This window comes from Stenella coeruleoalba (assembly GCF_951394435.1).
Source record: "Stenella coeruleoalba genome assembly, chromosome: 10".
Lineage (NCBI taxonomy): Eukaryota > Metazoa > Chordata > Mammalia > Artiodactyla > Delphinidae > Stenella > Stenella coeruleoalba.
Genome location: NC_137156.1, coordinates 33,767,077 through 33,787,510, shown reverse-complemented (window position 1 = coordinate 33,787,510; position 20,434 = coordinate 33,767,077). Strand labels below are relative to the sequence as shown.

The 20,434-nt window shown below is 38.0% G+C and overlaps 1 protein-coding gene and 1 pseudogene across 7 annotated transcripts in view; one reads left to right on the top strand and one right to left on the bottom strand.

Moving 5' to 3' along the window:
- Positions 1-20,434, top strand: part of BICRAL (BICRA like chromatin remodeling complex associated protein) — a 104,521-nt gene that overhangs the window by 45,857 nt on the left and 38,230 nt on the right. Inside the window, exon 2 of one of the 6 annotated variants that reach the window (XM_079932920.1) lies at positions 6,791-6,851. The exons of the other annotated variants lie outside the window; for them this stretch is intronic. The gene's annotated coding sequence lies outside the window, so the exon portion shown is untranslated. The remainder of the gene's footprint in view (positions 1-6,790; positions 6,852-20,434) is intronic. 6 annotated transcript variants of the gene reach the window in all.
- LOC307192348 (mitochondrial inner membrane protease subunit 1-like) lies at positions 9,158-10,771 on the bottom strand (annotated as a pseudogene). Its single transcript has one exon. The product of its transcript is annotated as a mitochondrial inner membrane protease subunit 1-like (transcript).

Below are 20,434 nucleotides of genomic sequence, written 5' to 3'. Positions count from 1 at the left end.
GCCCTGCAAACCAGTTCATCTGTACCATTTTTCTAGGTTCCACATACATGCGTTAATATATGATATTTGTTTTTCTCTTTCTGACTTACTTCACTCTGTATGACAGTCTCTAGATCCATCCACGTCTCAAGAAATGACTCAATTTCATTCCTATCTATGGCTGGGTAATATTCCATTATATATATGTACCACATCTTCTTTATCCATTCGTCTGTCGATGGGCATTTAGATTGCTTCCATGACCTGCCTATTGTAAATAGTGCTGCAATGAACATTAGGGTGCATATGTCTTTTTGAATTATGGTTTTCTCTGGGTATATGCCCAGTAGTGGGATTGCTGGATCATATGGTAATTCTATTTTTAGTTTTTTAAGGAACCTCCATACTGTTCTCCATAATGGCTATATCAATTTACATTCCCACCAACAGTGCAAGAGGGTTCCCTTTTCTCCACACCCTCTGCAGCATTTGTTGTTTGTAGATTTTCTGATGATGCCCATTCTAACTGGTGTGAGGTGATACTTCATTGTAGTTTTGATTTGCATTTCTCTAATAATTAGTGATGTTGAGCAGCTTTTCATGTGCTTCTTGGCCATCTGTATGTCTTCTTTGGAGAAATGTCTATTTAGGTCTTCTGCCCATTTTTGGATTGGGTTGTTTGTTTCTTTAATACTGAGCTGCATGAGCTGTTTATATATTTTGGAGATTAATCCTTTGTCCATTGATTCGGTTGCAAATATTTTCTCCCATTCTGAGGGTTGTCTTTTTGTCTTGTTTATGATTTCCTTTGCTGTGCAAAAGCTTTTAAGTTTCATTAGGTCCCATTTGTTTATTTTTGTTTTTATTTCCATTACTCTAGGAGGTGGATCAAAAAAGATCTTGCTGTGATTTATGTCAAAGAGTGTTCCTCCTATGTTTTCCTCTAAGAGTTTTATAATGTCCAGTCCTACATTTAGGTCTTGAATCCATTCTGAGTTTATTTTTGTGTATGGTGGTAGGGAGTGTTCTAATTTCATTCTTTTACATGTAGCTGTCCAGTTTTCCCAGCACCACTTATTAAAGAGACTGTCTTTTCTCCATTGTATATCCTTGCCTCCTTTGTCATAGCTTAGTTGACCACAGGTGTGTGGGTTTATCTCTGGGTTTTCTATCTTGTTCTATTGATCTATGTTTCTGTTTTTGTGCCAGTACCATATTGTCTTGATTACTGTAGCTTTGTAGTATAGTCTGAAGTCAGGGAGTCTGATTCCTCCAGCTCCGTTTTTTTCCCTCAAGACTGCTTTGGCTATTTGGGGCCTTTTGTGTCTTCATACAAATTTTAATATGATTTGTTCTAGCTCTGTAATAAATGCCACTGGTAATTTAATAGGAATGCATTGAATCTGTAGATTGCTTTGGGTAGTATAGTCATTTTCACAATATTGATTCTTCCAATCCAAGAACATGGTATAGCTCTCCATCTGTTGGTATCATCTTTAATTTCTTTCATCAGTGTCTTATAGTCTTCTGCATACAGGTCTTTTGTCTCCCTAGGTAGGTTTATTCCTAGGTATTTTATTCTTTTTGTTGCAATGGTAAATGATAGTGTTTCCATAATTTCTCTTTCAGATTTTTCATCATTAGTGTAGAGGAATGCAAGAGATTTCTGTGCATTAATTTTGTATCCTGCAACTTTACCAAATTCATTGATTAGCTCTAGTAGTTTTCTGGTGGTTTTTAGGATTCTCTATGTATAGTATCATGTCATCTGCAAACAGTGACAGTTTTACTGGTTCTTTTCCAGTTTGTATTACTTTTATTTCTTTTTCTTCTCTGAATGCTGTGGCTAGGACTTCCAAAACTATGCTGAATAATAGTGGTGAGAGTGGACATCCTTGTCTCGTTCCTGATCTTAGAGGAAATGCTTTCAGGTTTTCACCATTGAGAATGATGTTTGCTGTGGGTTTGTCATATATGGCCTTTATTATGTTGAGGTAGGTTCCCTCTATGCCCACTTTCTGGAGAGTTTTTATCATAAATGGGTGTTGAATTTTGTCAAAAGCTTTTTCTGCATCTATTGAGATGATCATATGGTTTTTATTCTTCAATTTGTTAATATGGAGTATCACATTGATTGATTTGCATATATTGAAGAATCCTTGCATCCCTGGGATAAATCCCACTTGATCATGGTGTATGATCCTTTTAATGTGTTGTTGGATTCTGTTTGCTGGTATTTTGTTGAGGATTTTTGCATCTATATTCATCAGTGATATTGGTCTATAATTTTCTTTTTTTGTGAAATCTTTGTCTGGTTTTGTTATCAGGGTGATGATGGCCTCATAGAATGAGTTTGGGAATGTTCCTTCCTCTGCAATTTTTTAAGATTTTTAATCATAGATGTACAGCTAGTTATTTTCAAATAAACTCTTTTGGGTATTTTTTTAAGTCAGAATATTCAGAGATGCTTTCTTCTTTTTTTGTGGTAAAATATACATAACATAAAATTTACCATTTTAGCCATTTTATTTATTTGTTTATTTATTTAAAAATTTTAGCTGTGTTGGGTCGTCGTTGCTGTGCAAGGGCTTTCTCTAGTTGTGGCGAGCAGGGGCTACTCTTCATTGCGGTGCGTGGGCTTCTCATTGTGGTGGCTTCTCTTGTTGCGGCGCATGGGCTGTAGATGTGTGGGCTTCAGTAGTTGTGGTGCACAGGCTCAGTAGTTGTGGTGTGCGGGCTCAGTAATTGTGGCTCGTGGGCTCTAGAGCACAGATTCAGTAGTTGTGGCACACGGGTTTAGTTGCTCTGCGGTCTGTGGGATCTTCTTGGACCAGGACTTGAACCCATGTCCCCTGCATTGGTGGGCGGGTTCTCAACCATTGCACCACCAGGGAAGCCCTTTAGCCATTTTAAGTACAGTTCTGTGGCATTGAGTACATTCACTTTGTTGTATAACCATCACCACCGTTTTTCCCCAGAACTTTTTCATCTTCCTCAACTGAAACTCTGTATCTTATGGTCTTTTGATAGAAAAAACTATCAATTTAAATTCCAGTCCACATGGCATTTCTTAAAGTTTGTAAAAGATTTCACACTAGATAGAAGTTTATATTTCTTAAACGGAGTTTAGAAGAGTGAGATTAATTCAGCTTCTTTAAAATTTTTGTGGAAACTGGGAAATCTTTCTTGGAGTAATATGCTACATATATATTTGCCCATATTCTTTCTTAAATCGTTTTTAAGCTTTAAAAGTTTCCTTTTATTTTCTTCTCCTTAAAAAATTGACTCATGCACACATCTTCCTTTTGAGCCTGCTTTTATAAAAGAGAATCCTCAGCATCTCTTCCTTGGTAACATCATTGACTTTGTAAAATGGAATTTTGTTTAATATTGTTAGTTGTTTTTATAGGGCTTGTTTTTCTTGGAACATACCGTAAAACCAAAATATTTTGAATATTACTCATTGACAGAGAGCAGTGAGAGTCAAGAGTTTGCATGATAACTTTAACCAGATTGCTAATACTAAAGCTCAATAAAAGAAAAAGATTTTTTATTTATAATTACTGCCATTTCAAAGTATTTTTTAAAGCAGTTCCATACATAGAAACAATAACATGTACAAACTGCACTAACACAGAGCAATGGTGTCCTATTGCATTTGAGGAAATATAGAGAAAGATCAGGCAGTTTTTATTTTCTAATAGCTTAATTATTACCATACTGTACTCTAGTAAATTTTGTGATTGTAAGATGGAAATGCAAACAGCAGTCCTTTTTCTGTTTATGACCGGTATTGTGCAATAATATCCATTGTTTTTAAAAGCAGGGAAAAACCGCATTGGGAGGCTTTTTCTTTTGCTTCATTTAAAATGCTCTCTAAAAGAAATCCCTTTCAATTAGGAAAAAAACACAAATGACTCATTAAATCTCCATTTAATAAAAGATATCTTTTTTCTGAATGAAACTAAAAATTTTAAAAGTGTCAAGAGCCGTTTGTGTTTAATATTTAGGTAGTTTGTTTTTATGGAGAGGATGCAAGTAAGACTTACTTTTGGCTTTCTAGTTTTTAATTCCTATTCCTAAAATTTTGGCTTAATGTGTTTTTGGTTGATGCATGACCAGGTTCATCTTCATGAGTGTTTATTTCAATGTTGGCATTGCTTCCTTTTGCTAAGTCAGCTTGTCATTGGAGCCAATTCTCTGAATGATTGTTTATTTTTAGTGGAAGAAAGTAATAAATATGGCAATCACTGATTAAAACAGAAACTCACCTTTTATTTGGAAGTATAATACAAGAGTTCTTTGAAATTTGGTAGTGTAACTGAAAAGAACTGACTCATCTTTTTAGTACTTATTATTCTATGTAGTGCAGTATTGTGAATTATCACAAAGATAGTTTTAATTTTATTTAACATTTAATAGCAATCAGGACAGCAGTATTTCTCAGTCATTTCTCAGTCATTTCCTGTTTACTGTTTTCCATAGTCATTAAAATCTTGTCTCTTATAAAACACAGTAAAGAAATTATGAAAACATTTTTGGCAGAGCATCTGTTTTTCCTGTACTGCGGAGTTTTTTTCTTTTCTTTAAAGGTCTAGTGTTGATGCCCTCACAAAGCCACACATGGCTGTGCCAGAGACTTCATCTTAGACTTTTACTTCTGAGTCTTTTGATGAACACAACTTTTTTTTTTTTTTTGGCTGTGTCGGGTCTTAGTTGGAGCACGTGGGATCTTTTCATTAGGGCGTGCAGGCTCTTCCTTGCCGCGCACAGGCTTCTGTCTAGTTGTGACGGGTGGGCTCAGTAGTTGCAGCGCGCGGGCTTAGTTGCCCCGCAGCATGTGGGATCTTAGTTCCCCAACCAGGGATCGAACCCGCATCCCCCTGCATTGGAAGGCGCATTCTTAACCACTGGAGCACCGGGGAAGTCCCTGAACACAACTATTATTAATATAAATTACTGCTCAAGTTTTTGGGACTCCAGGAGTTATTTTATGTTGATGTTCAGTGCATAAATCCCTGTTTTAAGGAGGTTTGTTAAATATTAATTAGGTTATTATGGAAGGATACACAATTTTTTTGTCATATGGATCTTAAAAAATGACATTTTCATATGCCTCAGAGAGCTGAACTGTCTGATCAGATGGGGAATCAGTTGACCTTGAAAGCCTTTTTCTCCCTGGCAGGAATGCCTGGCTAAACACATAAGGGCCCAGCATAAGCTGGTGGATCCTGGACAATGGATGACCAGCCTGCATCCGAATCCTGTGTTTTATGATTGTGCTAAAGTGCTCCTGTGTAGCCTAGCTGAATATTCTTGGAAACCAAATGATAAGGAACTGACATCACTCCTGAAAAAGTTAGTTTTAAGACCAAAATTTTACTTAAGTACGGAGTAAAACATGTTTATTGGGCACATTTGTATCAGGCATTGCACTAAACTCTGGTAACATGAAGATGGAACAAAATTGACCCAGCTTTCATGGAACTTGTAAGCTAATGAGGGAGTCAGAAAAGCAAAGTTTTGTCACACACATGTCAGATCTAGTAACATGTCAGACGTGCTCTAGGGATACAAATAAATGAGCAATTAATTTTGCTTCAGGATTTTCTTTAAATTAATTAGTTAATTTTCTTTTTGGCTGCATTGGGTCTTCATTGCTGCACGTGGGCTTTCTCTAGTTGTGGCGACTGGGGGCTACTCTTTGTTGCGGTGCGCGGGCTTCTCATTGCAGTGGCTTCTCTTGTTGTGGAGCACAGGCTCTAGGCACGCAGGCTCAGTAGTTGTGGCTCGTGGGCTCTAGAGCACAGGCTCAGTAGTTGTGGGCTCTAGAGTGCAGGTTCAGTAGTTGTGGTGCACGGGCTTAGTTGCTCCGCCACATGTGGGATCTTCCTGGACTAGGGCTCAAACCTGTGTCCCCTGCATTGGCAGGTGGATTATTAACCACTGTGCCACCAGGGAAGTCCCAGGATTTTTTTTAAAAATGAAAGGCAAAATCATTTTACTCAAAGCCTTAAAAGATAAGGAGGTCCCAGGATTTTTTTTAAAAATGAAAGGCAAAATCATTTTACTCAAAGCCTTAAAAGATAAGGAGGTATTCTCAGTTGACCACTTGGAGATGGGCGGGAAGATCTTTTGTCTTCTAAGTAAAGGGACAAGTGCAAAGCCAAAGAATTGAAAAAGTGGCATGATAAGTTTGGGGGACATCAAATGGTCAAGATGGCGAAGAAACAAGCGTTCCATATAGGGGAGGGTGAGGTGGGTTAAGGTACAAAATGAGGCCAGAGCCTATTGTAATGGGCCAGAATTTTAAGTTCGCTAATGCCAAAAAGGCATGCAGTCTAAAAGTTGCTTGGCCTTAGGATGGGAGAATTCATTGTACTCTTGTAGCACTTTATACTGTTTTTGTTTAAATTTGGGCTCTGCTTTAGTTGGGTACAGAAGATAGGTATAATGAAGCTAATCACACAGAACAGTGGCTGATCAATGTCAAAAGACATGGTTGGTGCTTTTAGAATTCTCGGTAGAAAATCCAAGACAGCCCAAGGTTGTCAGAGAAAGACTCAGAGAGGTAGATTCAAACTAAGTTTTGAATAACGGATGGAATTTCAGTAGATGTAGGAGAGAAAGAAGAGCATTTCAGATAAAATTGTCACCTGAACCAGGGCAGATGCTGGGAAAGTGTGCATTGTGTTTGGGGGCTAGGAGAGTGGCAGTTTGGCTAGAATAGTGTGCAGGGGAATAGTGGGAAGTAACTTTAGCACCACTGTATGTTCTAGGTTTAAATATAATTCTTTGTTTTCCACTTTAGATTGCTCTCCCATAGGAATAACCTGGTGTCCAAAGTAAGCATGCTTTCTTGGAAAACTGAAGTAAGTTTCAAGAAAAAGGGAATAAGCACACTTTCCCTGGTATGCCTGATCCTGTTGCAGGTCTTGCCATCATGTGACCAACATATTGAAAAGGGTGATAAGTTCATTTCAAAAAATGTTCATTGACCACAGTGCGATACCGCCTCGCACCTGTGAGAATGGCTATCATCAAAAAGACAAGAGATGACAAGTGTTGGCAAGGATATGGACAAAAGGGAGCCCTTGTGCACTGTTGGTGGGAATGTAAATTGATGCAGCCACTATGGAAAACAGTATGGGGGTCCTCAAAAAATTAGAAATAGAGCTACCATATGATCCAGTAACCCCACTTCTATATGTATATTTGAAGGAAATTAAATCACTATCTTGAAGAGATATCTGCACCCTCAGATTCATTGCAGCATTATTCACAATAGCCAAGATATGGAAACCACCTAAATGTCTGTTGTTGGATGAATGGATAAAGAAATTGTTTTATATATAAATACAAATATATAGATAGTTAGATATACACATACGTACAGTGGAATAGTATTCAACCATAAAAAAGAAGGAAATCCTGCTGTTTGTGACTAAATGGATGAAACAGAAGCTAAGTGAAATAAGTTGGACAAAGATAGACAAATACTGTATGATCTCATTTATATGTAGAATCTAAAAAAGTTGAACTTGTAGAAGCAGAGTAGATTGGTAGTTTCCAGGGACTGGGGGGTGGGGGAAATGGGGAGATGTTGGTCAAAGGGTACAAACTTTCAGTTATAAGATGAATAATTTCTGGGGATCTAATGTATAACATGGTGACTATAGTTACCAATACTATATTGTATACCTGGAATTTCTTGAGAGAGTAGATTTTAAATGTACTCACTATACCAAAAAAAAAAAAAAATTAACTATATGAGAGGATGGATGTGTTTGTGGTAATCATTTCACAATATAGATATATATCAAATCATCAAATTGTACACCTTAAACTTACACAATCTTATTTGTCAATTATGTCTCAATAAAACTGGCGGGCATGTTCATTGAGCTCCTGTCACGTGCCAGACACTATTCTGAGGTTCGTCGGTGAACAGACAAACCTCTGCCCTGGTGGAGCTGACATCGTAATGTAAATATGAGTAAATACAGTACAGAGAGGAAGGGAGAAATAAATTATTTGAGGGGAAGTAGTGGAAAGGGACTGGTACTGAAGGTGGTTGAGAGTGATGAATCCTCAAATAAAGTTTCACCTACAGCATTTCCTTTAGTCAGATTACCAAGAAGCTACCCTTCCCCTGAGTTTGGGAAGTTGGCAGCCTAGATTTGGGTCTCTGAGCTGACCAGAGGCCATTGTTTGCAGGTCCCATCTGCCTGCAGTTGGGGACAGTTTCCCCAGTTTGCCTGAAATGTGCCCAAGTGTGTGCTGTAACATGGGGGAGGAAAGAGTGACCAACCTCAGGGGGTCAGGGAGAAAACCCCATAGTAACCCCAGATTGCTGGTGAATCAGAATCTCTGGAGGGGGCAGGGGAGACGGATTTCCATGTTTTTAATAACTAACTCCAGTCCATATTATTATTATTATTATATTTCATTTTATTTATTTATTTGCCGTGTCACGCAGCTTGCAGAATCTTATTTCCCCAAGCAGGATTCGAACCCATGCCCTTGGCAGTGAAAGCGTGGAGTCCTAACACTGGACCACCAGGGAATTCCCCAGTCCATATTATTTTGAAGCAAATCCCAGACATCGTATTACTTCATTCATACCTATTTCACTATGGGATCTCTAAAAGATATGAGTTATTTTTAAAAATGTAACCCAAGTTTCATTGTTACACCTTAAAATTTTTTTTTTTTTTTTGCGGTACGCGGGCCTCTCACTGCTGTGGCCTCTCCCGTTGCGGAGCACAGGCTCCAGACGCGCAGGCTCAGCGGCCATGGCTCACGGGCCCAGCCGCTCCGCGGCATGTGGGATCCTCCCGGACCAGGGCACGAACCCGCATCCCCTGCATAAGCAGGTGGACTCTCAACCACTGCGCCACCAGGGAAACCCTTAAAAAAATTTTTAACAGAATGTAATAGCAAATTTTCAATGCTGATGGACTTTGGGAAATTATAAATTTCTTTTTCAGGATTAAACTAGAATTATGTGAGTTTTTAAGGCAAGGCCTTTGGGAACACAATATTTGCATAAAATGCAGCTGCCCTACATTTATTTATTTATTTATCATTTATTTATTTATTTTGAATAGCAAATAGTTTATTAGCAAGTACGTGGTTTTAGTGACAATAATAAATTCACTTGAACAGAAGACAGTAATCAAATCAAAAGAATAAATGCTTGCCGATCAGAAAATCTGTGGCCATTAGGGCTGTCATGTAGAAATCCAAAATCATTCAGTCCAAATCTTAACGAAGATACATCCTCTTATTAGTCCATATGGAACAGGTCCACAGTACCTGGAATCTGTCGAATTCTATAGATTATCACCTTCTAACCAAACATGACCCGTTGGCACATAACTGTGCTTTTAAATAGACCTGATGGACTATTGATAAGAATTTTGTCTCCTTCCAAACCAATTACTCTTTTACAAATATTTGATTTTGGATCACTCGGGCTTTTTGCAATCACAGTGTCACCTCTTTGGATACCATAAAAATGTCGACTAAAATTTTCTGCAAAGACAATATCTGAATTTTGAATTTTAAGCTCTATTGATGGTTCAGAACACATGACAGCACCACCAAAGTATTCAAAAACACAATGAGTTATACAGCCAGAGTGAATAATATAACCAACAAGCTGAAAGGTTTTTCCTGGAACACCACGAAGCATGGTTCTATGCAGACTCTGCCACCATTGGCCATATGTCTTTTCAACAATACATTCAATTTTTATGGTAGTTGCAGGGCTTCCAGAAAAAAACATCTAAAGCATGTCTCAAAACATATATAGGTGATCCATGGTTTCAAGATTCCTCTCGCCCCAAAGAACCCTGGAAGGCTCTCGCCCAGCACTCAGGTGGCTCTTTCTCCACAGCTGCCCTACATCTAAACCCGGGATATTTATTAAGTATTTATTATACCTGTTTATGTCCTATTTGCTGGGGATATGAAGATGAATATGACAAGATTCCTACTTTTGATGGTAGCACTGTAATATGTTTTTTACTGTAAGCTTCTAGAAGGTAGTCTGTTAGTAACATTTAGATTTGAAGTCAGTCTTTTAGTCCACTATACTTGAGCCATAACTTACTACCCAGAGTTCTTTACCACCACTAGCTGTGCAGTGGGAGAGAGTAGGCAGTTAAGTGCATCCTCCCACGCTGCAGGGCTTTGTTACTTCCAGAGTTGGGTATCTCTTGAACTACCTCAAAGACTTTTGAGACCCAACCCACAGTCTCTTTTGATGCCATCCTTTGTTTAGACCTACTCTACCCAGCCTGGCACAGCATTGGCAGTTGAGATTAAAGGAGGATAAAGAGAGACCTGGAAATGTTTTCCCCAGGACCATCTTTGCATCAGTCAGACAATGCATACACAGGTCTTCTGTCAGTAGATTCCCATTAGATCTCAAGATTTTGAGAGGCTTTTAGTAAACATGTTAAGCAGAAATTTTATCAGCCCTGAAAATTTTCAGCATGTGTGTTTCTGGCTGGTTTTAAAATCTGTTGATGTTCCTCCAACTTGAGAACTCAGACCACCCAAGATTACTTCTGCAGATCCCAGTTTGAGAAACACCAATCTGTGTATGATTAATGGTTCTATAGTCAGTAAACTTAGGATCATTATCACTATGTTGGAATTTATCTTAAAGAAGTTTGATATATTTATCACTGTTCTCTTGCTAAAATAACCATGAATGTCTTGCTTTCTGTGGATCCTTGTGTTTCCATTTTCAGTTTGGCCACCATTAAAGGTCATTCCTTTACAGCACACAACAAATCACTGAGTTCTGGAGTTGGATACGTATCGTTAAATGATTTTCAAACTTTTTTCTCCCAGTTAAGAGTTCTATCACTGAGTTAAAGGGGAGAAGTGGAGCATTACAGTGCCTCTACCACCAACCTTTAGGCCTCCAAGACAGCTCCCGGACCCCTCGGAGAATCCTAGGTCCCCGGGGATCAAAGTTTTTAAATCAGTGATGTGGCTATTAATTTCATTTAAAGATGAGAAAACAGGCCCTGAGAGATTGGAATTTGTCAGTAATCACAAGCCTAGTCAATGTCAGTATCCAGAACAAGCCCTTTCCAAATTCCGTGTCCCACCCGCCCCGACCTGTACATGTCCCCAGCCCCTGTAAAGCCTGGCCAGACTTCCCCCTGACCCCCCAAGGTTGGTCACTCTTTCCCCCCATGTTATAGTGCATTGTTTAGCCAGCTGGATTGCTTAATATATTTAGGTTTGTTTCTATTCCACCTCATTCCAAGTTGGAATTAAAGCAGCTTTAAGGCCTGGAATTTTTTTTTTTTGATTCCTAAGTTTTTCTCCTAATAATGTTCTTAGTTTTTTCCACCTTTCTTCCTTGCTGTTAGTAGGCTCTAGCTAGTTACAAAAAGAATGAAGGTCTTGGTTGAATAACAAAGGAAAAACTCAGAGCCCATCTTGTGGAGTTTGACAGCTTCTTTTTCTTACAAATGGGCATAATTGTGAAAATATACTAGTGTTTTATCCTAGTAAAATGTCATATTATTTCACAAAAAAAATGACCAGTGACTTCACCTGAAAAAGCTTGGGAAGCCCCGCCAAAAGCTCTAGCACTTCTTACCTTGCGTTGTGATGAATTGTTGCATCTCTCCCCAAAGAAAGAGAGTTCCTTACAATCAGGAACTGTGCCAGGAAGTTTGACACAGCCTTGCAATTACAAAACTTAACAGTCCGGGGACTTTCCTGGTGGTCCAGTGGTTAAGACTGTGCTTGCACTGCAGGGGGCACAAGTTTGATCCCTGGTTGGTGAACTAAGATTCCGTGTGCTGCACGGTGCAGCCAAAAAATAATAAAAATAAAATTTAACAGTCCATAACAGTGACAATATAGTAAAAGGAATAAGATGAAAATACTTTATATCTTAGATGATGTAAACAGTTACTTGCCCTGGGTAAGTGACTGTTTTATGGTGTAACTTTTTCATCATGACACTTATCAGAATAACATAATAATTTACTTCTTGGCCTTGCTTTTACAGTCCTACAAAAATGTTAAGGGTATTTACATTTATTATTGCATTTTATGTCATACTCATTTGATATTCCCAGTCCTTAACAGAGGACCTGGCACATAGTGGGTGCTAAATGTTGTTTAAATGCTTATTCTTTTCAACCACTGAACAAGTTCATTAAAGGTAGTAATTAGTGAAGCGGCTTTCCCCATTCCCTAAGCTATTCTTCAGGGTAGAAAACAGAAGGAGGCAGGGGATAAAACTACAATTTACTGTCCTCCCTTTCTCCTTTCCTCCTTTGAGGATGCTCTGATTCTATAATTCATGCTAATGAACTCATATAAGCTGTTCTTGCCTCCTAAAGTGATTTCTTCCAAAACCTTAAAAATCGCTATAGGACCAAGATGCAATGACAGGGATTGGATTGACCTTCCTGCATAAAACAGTTAAAAATTAGATTAAATATATTAAACAATGGTTTTTAGACATTGAATATCAGGCAGCACAGGACAGGGATTCATGAGAAATGGAAAACAGATAAGGTAAGCCCTGTAACTGCCCCAGCTTCTGTCTGGGTAGTTTTCAGGCCATAGCGCAGGGAAGGGGAATCCAGATGGAGTCTAGTAATCTTCCTGAGTTGAGCTGATGCAGCTGGGGGGTAAAAGTGGCTAAAACTCATTGGGCAGAGCACCAGAGGAGAGAGCTACATGAAGATAAAACCCTGGAGAGCTGCAGAGAGTCTCTCTTGAGTCTTCAGCTGGTAACCTGATCGGTACATGTATGTGGGGAAACTACCCAAGTCATGGGAAAGAATCAACCAAAAGCATTATAGGAAATAACACTTGGAGCTCACACAGGGCAGAAAGAGTTTGTGTTCCCACCTGCAAGACTGCAAAAATCCTTGTAATTCATGGGACATCAAGTGAAGTACTCGGAAGGGTATTGCCTCACTATAGGGCAAAATTAGCCCTAGACTAAAGACTGACAAAGCTTAAAATCAGACCTCAAGAGAATCAAACCATTTACACGTAACTTAATTGTGTCCTAGACAAAGTTCAAAAGTATCTATAGAAATACAAAAATATCCAGTACTCAATAATGTAAAATTAGCAATGTCTGGAATCCAATAAAAAAGTACCAGGCATACAAAGAAGGAGAAAAATACCACCCACTATGAGGAGGACAAAAATCAATCAGTAGAAAAAGACCCAGAAATGATATAAATGATAGAATTAGTAGAGAAGGACATTAAAAAGCTGTCACTATTCTGCATAATTTCAAGAAGGTAGAGGAAAGATTGAACATATTAAATAAAGAAATGGAAGATATTAAAAAAAACCCAACTTCTAGAGATGAAAACTACAATGTTTGAAAATAAAAAATACATTGGATGCAATTAACAAGCAGATTAGACACTGCAGAAGAAAAAATTAGTGTGCTTGAAGACATAGCAATAGAAACTATCCTAAATGAAAGCCAGAGAGATAAAAGGACACTTAAAAAAATTTTTTTTAAAGAGCACCAGTGAACTGTGGAACCACTTCAAGCAGCATAATCATAGGTAATTGGAGTCCCTGAAGGAGGGGTAGGGACACAAAATATATGAAGGAATGGCTGAAATTGTTCTAAATTGGAGGAAAACTATAAACCTACAGATCCTAGAAGTTTAATGAACCCCAAGCACAAGAAGCATGAAGAAAATGATGCCAAGGCATATCAGAATCAGATTGCTTAAAACCAGTGATAAAGAGAAAAAGTTTAAAGCATTGGAGTGGGGGTGGGGTGGGGAGGGGAGACCTATCATGTACAAAAAGACAAAAGTAAGAATGACAGCAGAATTCTATTTGGAAACAATGCAAGCAAGAAACAGTGTAGCAATATCTTTAAAGATCCAAAAGAGAAGAAAAAACTCAGTCTAGAACTATATGTCCCATGAAATACATTTCAAAAATGAAGGCAGAATAAACACTTTTTTTAAAGACATACGAAAACTGAAAAAATTCATCACCAGATCTGTACTACAAAAATATTAAAAGAAATCCTCCAGGGGCTTCCCTCGTGGTACAGTGGTTAAGAATCCGCCTGCCAATGCAGGGGACAAGGGTTTGAGCCCTGGTCTGGGAAGATCCCACATGCTGCGGAGCAGCTAAACCCGTGCACCACAACTACTGAGCCTGTGTTCTAGAGCCCACAGCCACAACTACTGAGCCCGCGTGCTACAACTACTGAAGCCCTCATGCCTAGAACCCGTGCTCTGCAGCAAAGAGAAGCTACCACAGTGAGAAGCCCACGCACCACAACGAAGGGTAACTCCCACTTGCCACAACTAGAGAAAGCCCGCACACAGCAACGAAGACCCAACCCAGCCAAAAATAAATAAATTAATTAATTAATTTAAAAAAAGAAATCCTTCAGAAGGGAGAAAATGATACCAGATGAAAATTGGATTTACTCAAAGGAATGAACAGCACTGAACTGGTAAATATGTGGGTAAAAATAAAAGTGACTACAGCTCGTTATACCTTGAATAGCTCAGGCACAGATCACATGAGAACACTGCAACCATTCCACAGCTCATGATTGCTTAAATAAAGTTTCCCAATGATCCCTCTGCTAGCCTCAGCACCTTTTAAAGGTAAATTTGTTTGTAAATGATTGGGAAATTATGGCATATACTGATGCTATACCAAATTAGTGCAAATAAAGCAAGTGTCAGTAATTTTTTGTATGTTGGTAAGATAGCCTATTATATTGACTCTTGGTGATCTTTTAAAGTTTTAGCTTCCTAGTCATTTTCACTATGTAATGTTTTTGGAAGAAGAAAAAGAACAGAGAGGCATATAAGGAAGAGAAGAGAATCATTTGTTATAGCAGTCACATACCAAATTTCATTTTGTGAAGTATTTGAAATCCTGTGTATGACTTTAAAAATTTTCTTCTACTGCTGCTAGGTTATAATATCTTAAATCAGTAGAATTGATTTGCTTAGCTAGCTTTCCTGAAATAGCTGTTCTTGAAACCAATACATTTCTTGATATGAGAGCTCAGACTGTTCCCACTGTATGAAAAAAATTTTAAATAGCCTGTCATCTTCCTTTTTATCCCTGTCTTAGAGGTCTTTAAAATCTTTCTGTGATCTTAATGAAAATCAGACTGTCTGGAAGATATTTCTTACAGATAGCTGATGTAGATTATTCTTGAGACCACTAGGCTGCTTGAAAATTTTCCAGGTATTTGATCTCTGGTATGCTTACCTAGAGTGAGACTGATTTGAGATTCTTGTGTTTCATGGGTCTCCCCCATCCTCCTTGTTTTATTAATTGTATTTGGTGTGGGGGGCACCGTGTGGCTTGCAGGACCTTAGTTCTCCAACCAGGAATCAAACCCCGGGCCCCAGGCAGTGAAAACCCAGAATCCTAACCACTGGACTGCCAGGAAATTCCTGTATTAATTGTATTTATTTCTTAAAATAGGCCTTTCACGCATGTGGCATAACATTCAAGAGGTACAAAAGGACATATAAGTGAAGTGTATACCTTCCTCTGTGTTTCCAGCCACCCAGATTCCCTCACAGAAGCAGCTGGTGTTGCTGGTTATTTGTGCCTCATTTCAGGGTCTGAATATTTACAAACACATGTATATATTCTGCCTCCACCCAGCACTTGGGAGCATAAATCATGATTCATGCACACTGGAATATTACACAGCCATTAAAAATAATGAGACAGACAGTTCTGCAGCCTGTGGAACGAAAAGCACATTCACAGAAAGATAGACAAAATGAAAAGGCAGAGGACTATGTACCAGATGAAGGAAAAAGATAAAACCCCAGAAGAACAACTAACTGAAGTGGAGATAGGCAACCTTCCAGGAAAAGAATTCAGAACAATCACAGTGAAGATGATGCAGGACCTCAAAAGAATAGAGGCAAAGATCGAGAAGATGCAATAAATGCTTAACAAAGACCTAGAAGAATTAAAGAACAAACACCTAGAAGAATTAAAGAACAAACAAACAGAGATGAACAATACAATAACTGAAATGAAAAATACACTAGAAGGAATCAATAGCAGAATAACTGAGGCAGAAGAACGGATAGGTGACCTGGAAGACAGAGTGGTGGAATTCACTGCCACAGAACAGAATAAAGAAAAAAAGAATTAAAAGAAATGAAGACAGCCTAAGAGACCTCTGGGACAACGTTAAACACAACAACATTCGCATTATAGGGGTCCCAGAAGGAGAAGAGAGAGAGAAAGGACCCAAGAAAATATTTGAAGAGATTATAGTCGAAGACTTCCCTAACATGGGAAAGCAAATAGCCACCCAAGTCCAGGAAGCGCAGAGAGTCCCAGGCAGAATAAACCCAAGGAGAAACACGCCGAGACACATAGTAATCAAACTGACAAAAATTAAAGACAAAGAAAAAATTATTCAAAGCAACAAGGGAAAAATGACAAATAACGTACAAGGGAACTCCCATAAGGTTAACAGCTGATTTCTCAGCAGAAACTCTACAAGCCAGAAGGGAGTGGCACGATATATTTAAAGTGATGAAAGGGAAGAACTTACAACCAAGATTACTCTACCAGGCAAGGATCTCATTCAGATTTGATGGAGAAATTAAAAGCTTTACAGACGAGCAAAAGCCGAGAGAATTCAGCACCACCAAACCAGCTGTACAACAAATGCTAAAGGAACTTCTCTAAGTGGGAAACACAAGAGGAGAAAAGGACCTACAAAAACAAACCCATAACAATTAAGAAAATGGTCATAGGAACATACATATCAATAATTACCTTAAACGTGAATAGATTAAATGCTCCAACCAAAAGACACAGGCTCTCTGAATGGATACAAAAACAACACCCGTATATATGCTGTCTACAAGAGACCCACTTCAGACCTAGGGACACATACAGACTGAAAGTGAGGGGATGGAAAAAGATATTCCATGCAAATGGAAATCAAAAGAAAGCTGGAGTAGCAATACTCATATCAGAGAAAATAGACTTTAAAATAAAGAATGTCACAAGAGACAAGGAAGGACACTACATAATGATCAAGGGATCAATCCAAGAAGAAGATACAGCAATTATAAATATATACGCACCCAACATAGGAGCACCTCAATACATAAGGCAACTGCTAACAACTAAAAAGAGGAAATTGACAGTAACACAATAATAGCGGGGGAATTTAACACCTCACTTACACCAATGGACAGATCATCCAGACAGAAAATTAATAAGGAAACACAAGCTTTAAATGACACAACAGACCAGTTAGATTTTATTGATATTTATAGGACATTCCATCCAAAAACAACAGATTATACTTTCCTCTCAAGTGCGCACGGAACATTCTCCAGGATAGATCACATCTTGGGTCCCAAATCAAGCCTCAGTAAATTTAAGAAATATGAAATCATATCAAGCATCTTTTCTGACCACAACACTATGAGATTAGAAATAAATTACAGGGGAAAAAACGTAAAAAACACATACACATGGAGGCTAAACAATACGTTACTAAATAACCAAGAGATCACTGAAGAAATCAAAGAGGAAATCAAAAAATACTTAGAGACAAATGACAATGAAAACACTACGATCCAAAACCTATGGAATGCAGCAAAAGCAGTTCTAAGAGGGAAGTTTATAGCTATACAAGCCTACCTCAAGAAACAAGAAAAATCTCAAATAAACAATCTAACCTTACACCTAAACAAACTAGAGAAAGAAGAACAAACAAAACCCAAAGTTAGTAGAAGGAAAGAAATCATAAAGATCAGAGCAGAAATAAATGTAATAGAAACAAAACAATAGCAAAGATCAATAAAACTAAAAGCTGGTTCTTTGAGAAGATAAACAAAATTGATAAACCATTAGGCAGACTCATCAAGAAAAAGAGGGAGAGGACTCAAATCAATACAATTAGAAATGAAAAAGGAGAAGTTACAACAGACACCGTAGAAATACAAAGCATCCTAAGGGACTACTACAAGCAACTCTATGCCAATAAAACAGACAACCTGGAAGAAATGGACAAATTCTTAGAAAGGTATAACCTTCCAGGACTGAACCAGGAAGAAATAGAAAATGTGAACAGACCAATCACGAGTAATGAAATTGAAACTGTGATAAAAAAATCTTCCAACAAACAAAGTCCAGGACCAGATGACTTCACAGGTGAATTCTAGCAAACATTTATAGAAGAGCTAACACCCATCCTTCTCAAACTCTTCCCAAAAATTGCAGAGGAAGGAACACTCCCAAACTCATTCTATGAGGCCACCATCACCCTGATACCAAAACCAGACAAAGATACTACAAAAAAAGAAAATTACAGACCAATATCACTGATGCATATAGATGCAAAAATCCTCAACAAAATACTAGCAAACAGAATCCAACAACACATTAAAAGGATCATACACCATGATCAAGTGGGATTTATCCCAGGGATGCAAGGATTCTTCAATATATGCAAATCAATCAATGTGATATTCCATATTAACAAATTGAAGGATAAAAACCATATGATCATCTCAATAGATGCAGAAAAAGCTTTTGACAAAATTCAACACCCATTTATGATAAAAACTCTCCAGAAAGTGGGCATAGAGGGAACCTACCTCAACATAATAAAGGCCATATATGACAGACCCACAGCAAACATCATTCTCAATGGTGAAAAACTGAAAGCATTTCCTCTAAGATCAGGAATGAGACAAGGATGTCCACTCTCACCACTATTATTCAGCATAGTTTTGGACGTCCTAGCCACAGCAATCAGAGAAGAAAAAGAAATAAAAGGAATACAAATTGGAAAAGAACAAGTAAAACTGTCTCTGTTTGCAGATGACATGATACTATACATAGAGAATGCTAAAAATGCCACCAGAAAACTACTAGAGCTAATCAATGAATTTGGTAAAGTTGCAGGATACAAAATTAATGCACAGAAATCTCTTGTATCCCTCTACACTAATGATGAAAAATCTGAAAGAGAAATTAAGGAAACATTCCCATTTACCATTGCAATAAAAAGAATAAAATACCTAGGAATAAACCTACCTAGGGAGACAAAAGACCTGTACGCAGAAGACTATAAGACACTGATGAAAGAAATTAAAGATGATACCAACAGATGGAGCGCTATACCATGTTCTTGAATTGGAAGAATCAATATTGTGAAAATGACTATACTACCCAAAGCAATCTACAGATTCAATGCAATCCCTATCAAACTACCAATGGCATTTTTTACAGAGCTAGAACAAAAAATCTTAAAATTTGTATGGAGACACAAAAGACCCCGAATAGCCAAAGCAGTCTTGAGGGTAAAAAACAGAGCTGAAGGAATCAGACTCCCTGACTTTAGACTATACTACAAAGCTACAGTAATCAAGACAATATGGTACTGGCACAAAAACAGAAATATAGATCAATAGAACAAGATAGAAAGCCCAGAGATAAACCCACACACCTGTGGTCAACTAATCTATGACAAAGGAGGCAAGGATATACAATGGAGAAAAGACAGTCTCTTTAATCAGTGGTGCTGGGAAAACTGGACAGCTACATGAATGAAATTAGAATGAAATTAGAACACTCCCTAACACCATACACAAAAATAAACTCAGAATGGATTCAAGACCTAAATGTAGGACTGGACACTATAAAACTCTTAGAGGAAAACATAGGAGGAACACTCTTTGACATAAATCACAGCAAGATCTTTTTTGATCCACCTCCTAGAGTAATGGAAATAAAAACAAAAATAAACAAATGGGACCTAATGAAACTTAAAAGCTTTTGCACAGCAAAGGAAAACATAAACAAGACAAAAAGACAACCCTCAGAATGGAAGAAAATGTTCACAAACGAATCAATGGACAAAGGATTAATCTCCAAAATATATAAACAGCTTATGCAGCTCAGTATTAAAGAAACAAACAGCCCAATCCAAAAATGGGCAGAAGACCTAAATAGACATTTCTCCAAAGAAGACATACAGATGGCCAAGAAGCACATGAAAAGCTGCTCAACATCACTAATTATTAGAGAAATGCAAATCAAAACTACAATGAGGTATCACCTCACACCAGTTAGAATGGGCATCATCAGAAAATCTACAAACAACAAATGCTGCAGAGGGTGTGGAGAAAAGGGAACCCTCTTACACTGTTGGTGGGAATGTAAATTGATATAGCCCTGTGGAGAACAGTATGGAGGTTCCTTTAAAAAACTAAAAATAGAATTACCATATGATCCAGCAATCCCACTACTGGGCATATACCCAGAGAAAACCATAATTCAAAAAGGCACATGCACCCCAGTGTTCATTGCAGCACTATTTACAATAGCCAGGTCATGGAAGCAACCGAAATGCCTCTCAACAGACGAATGGATAAAGAAGTTGTGGTACATA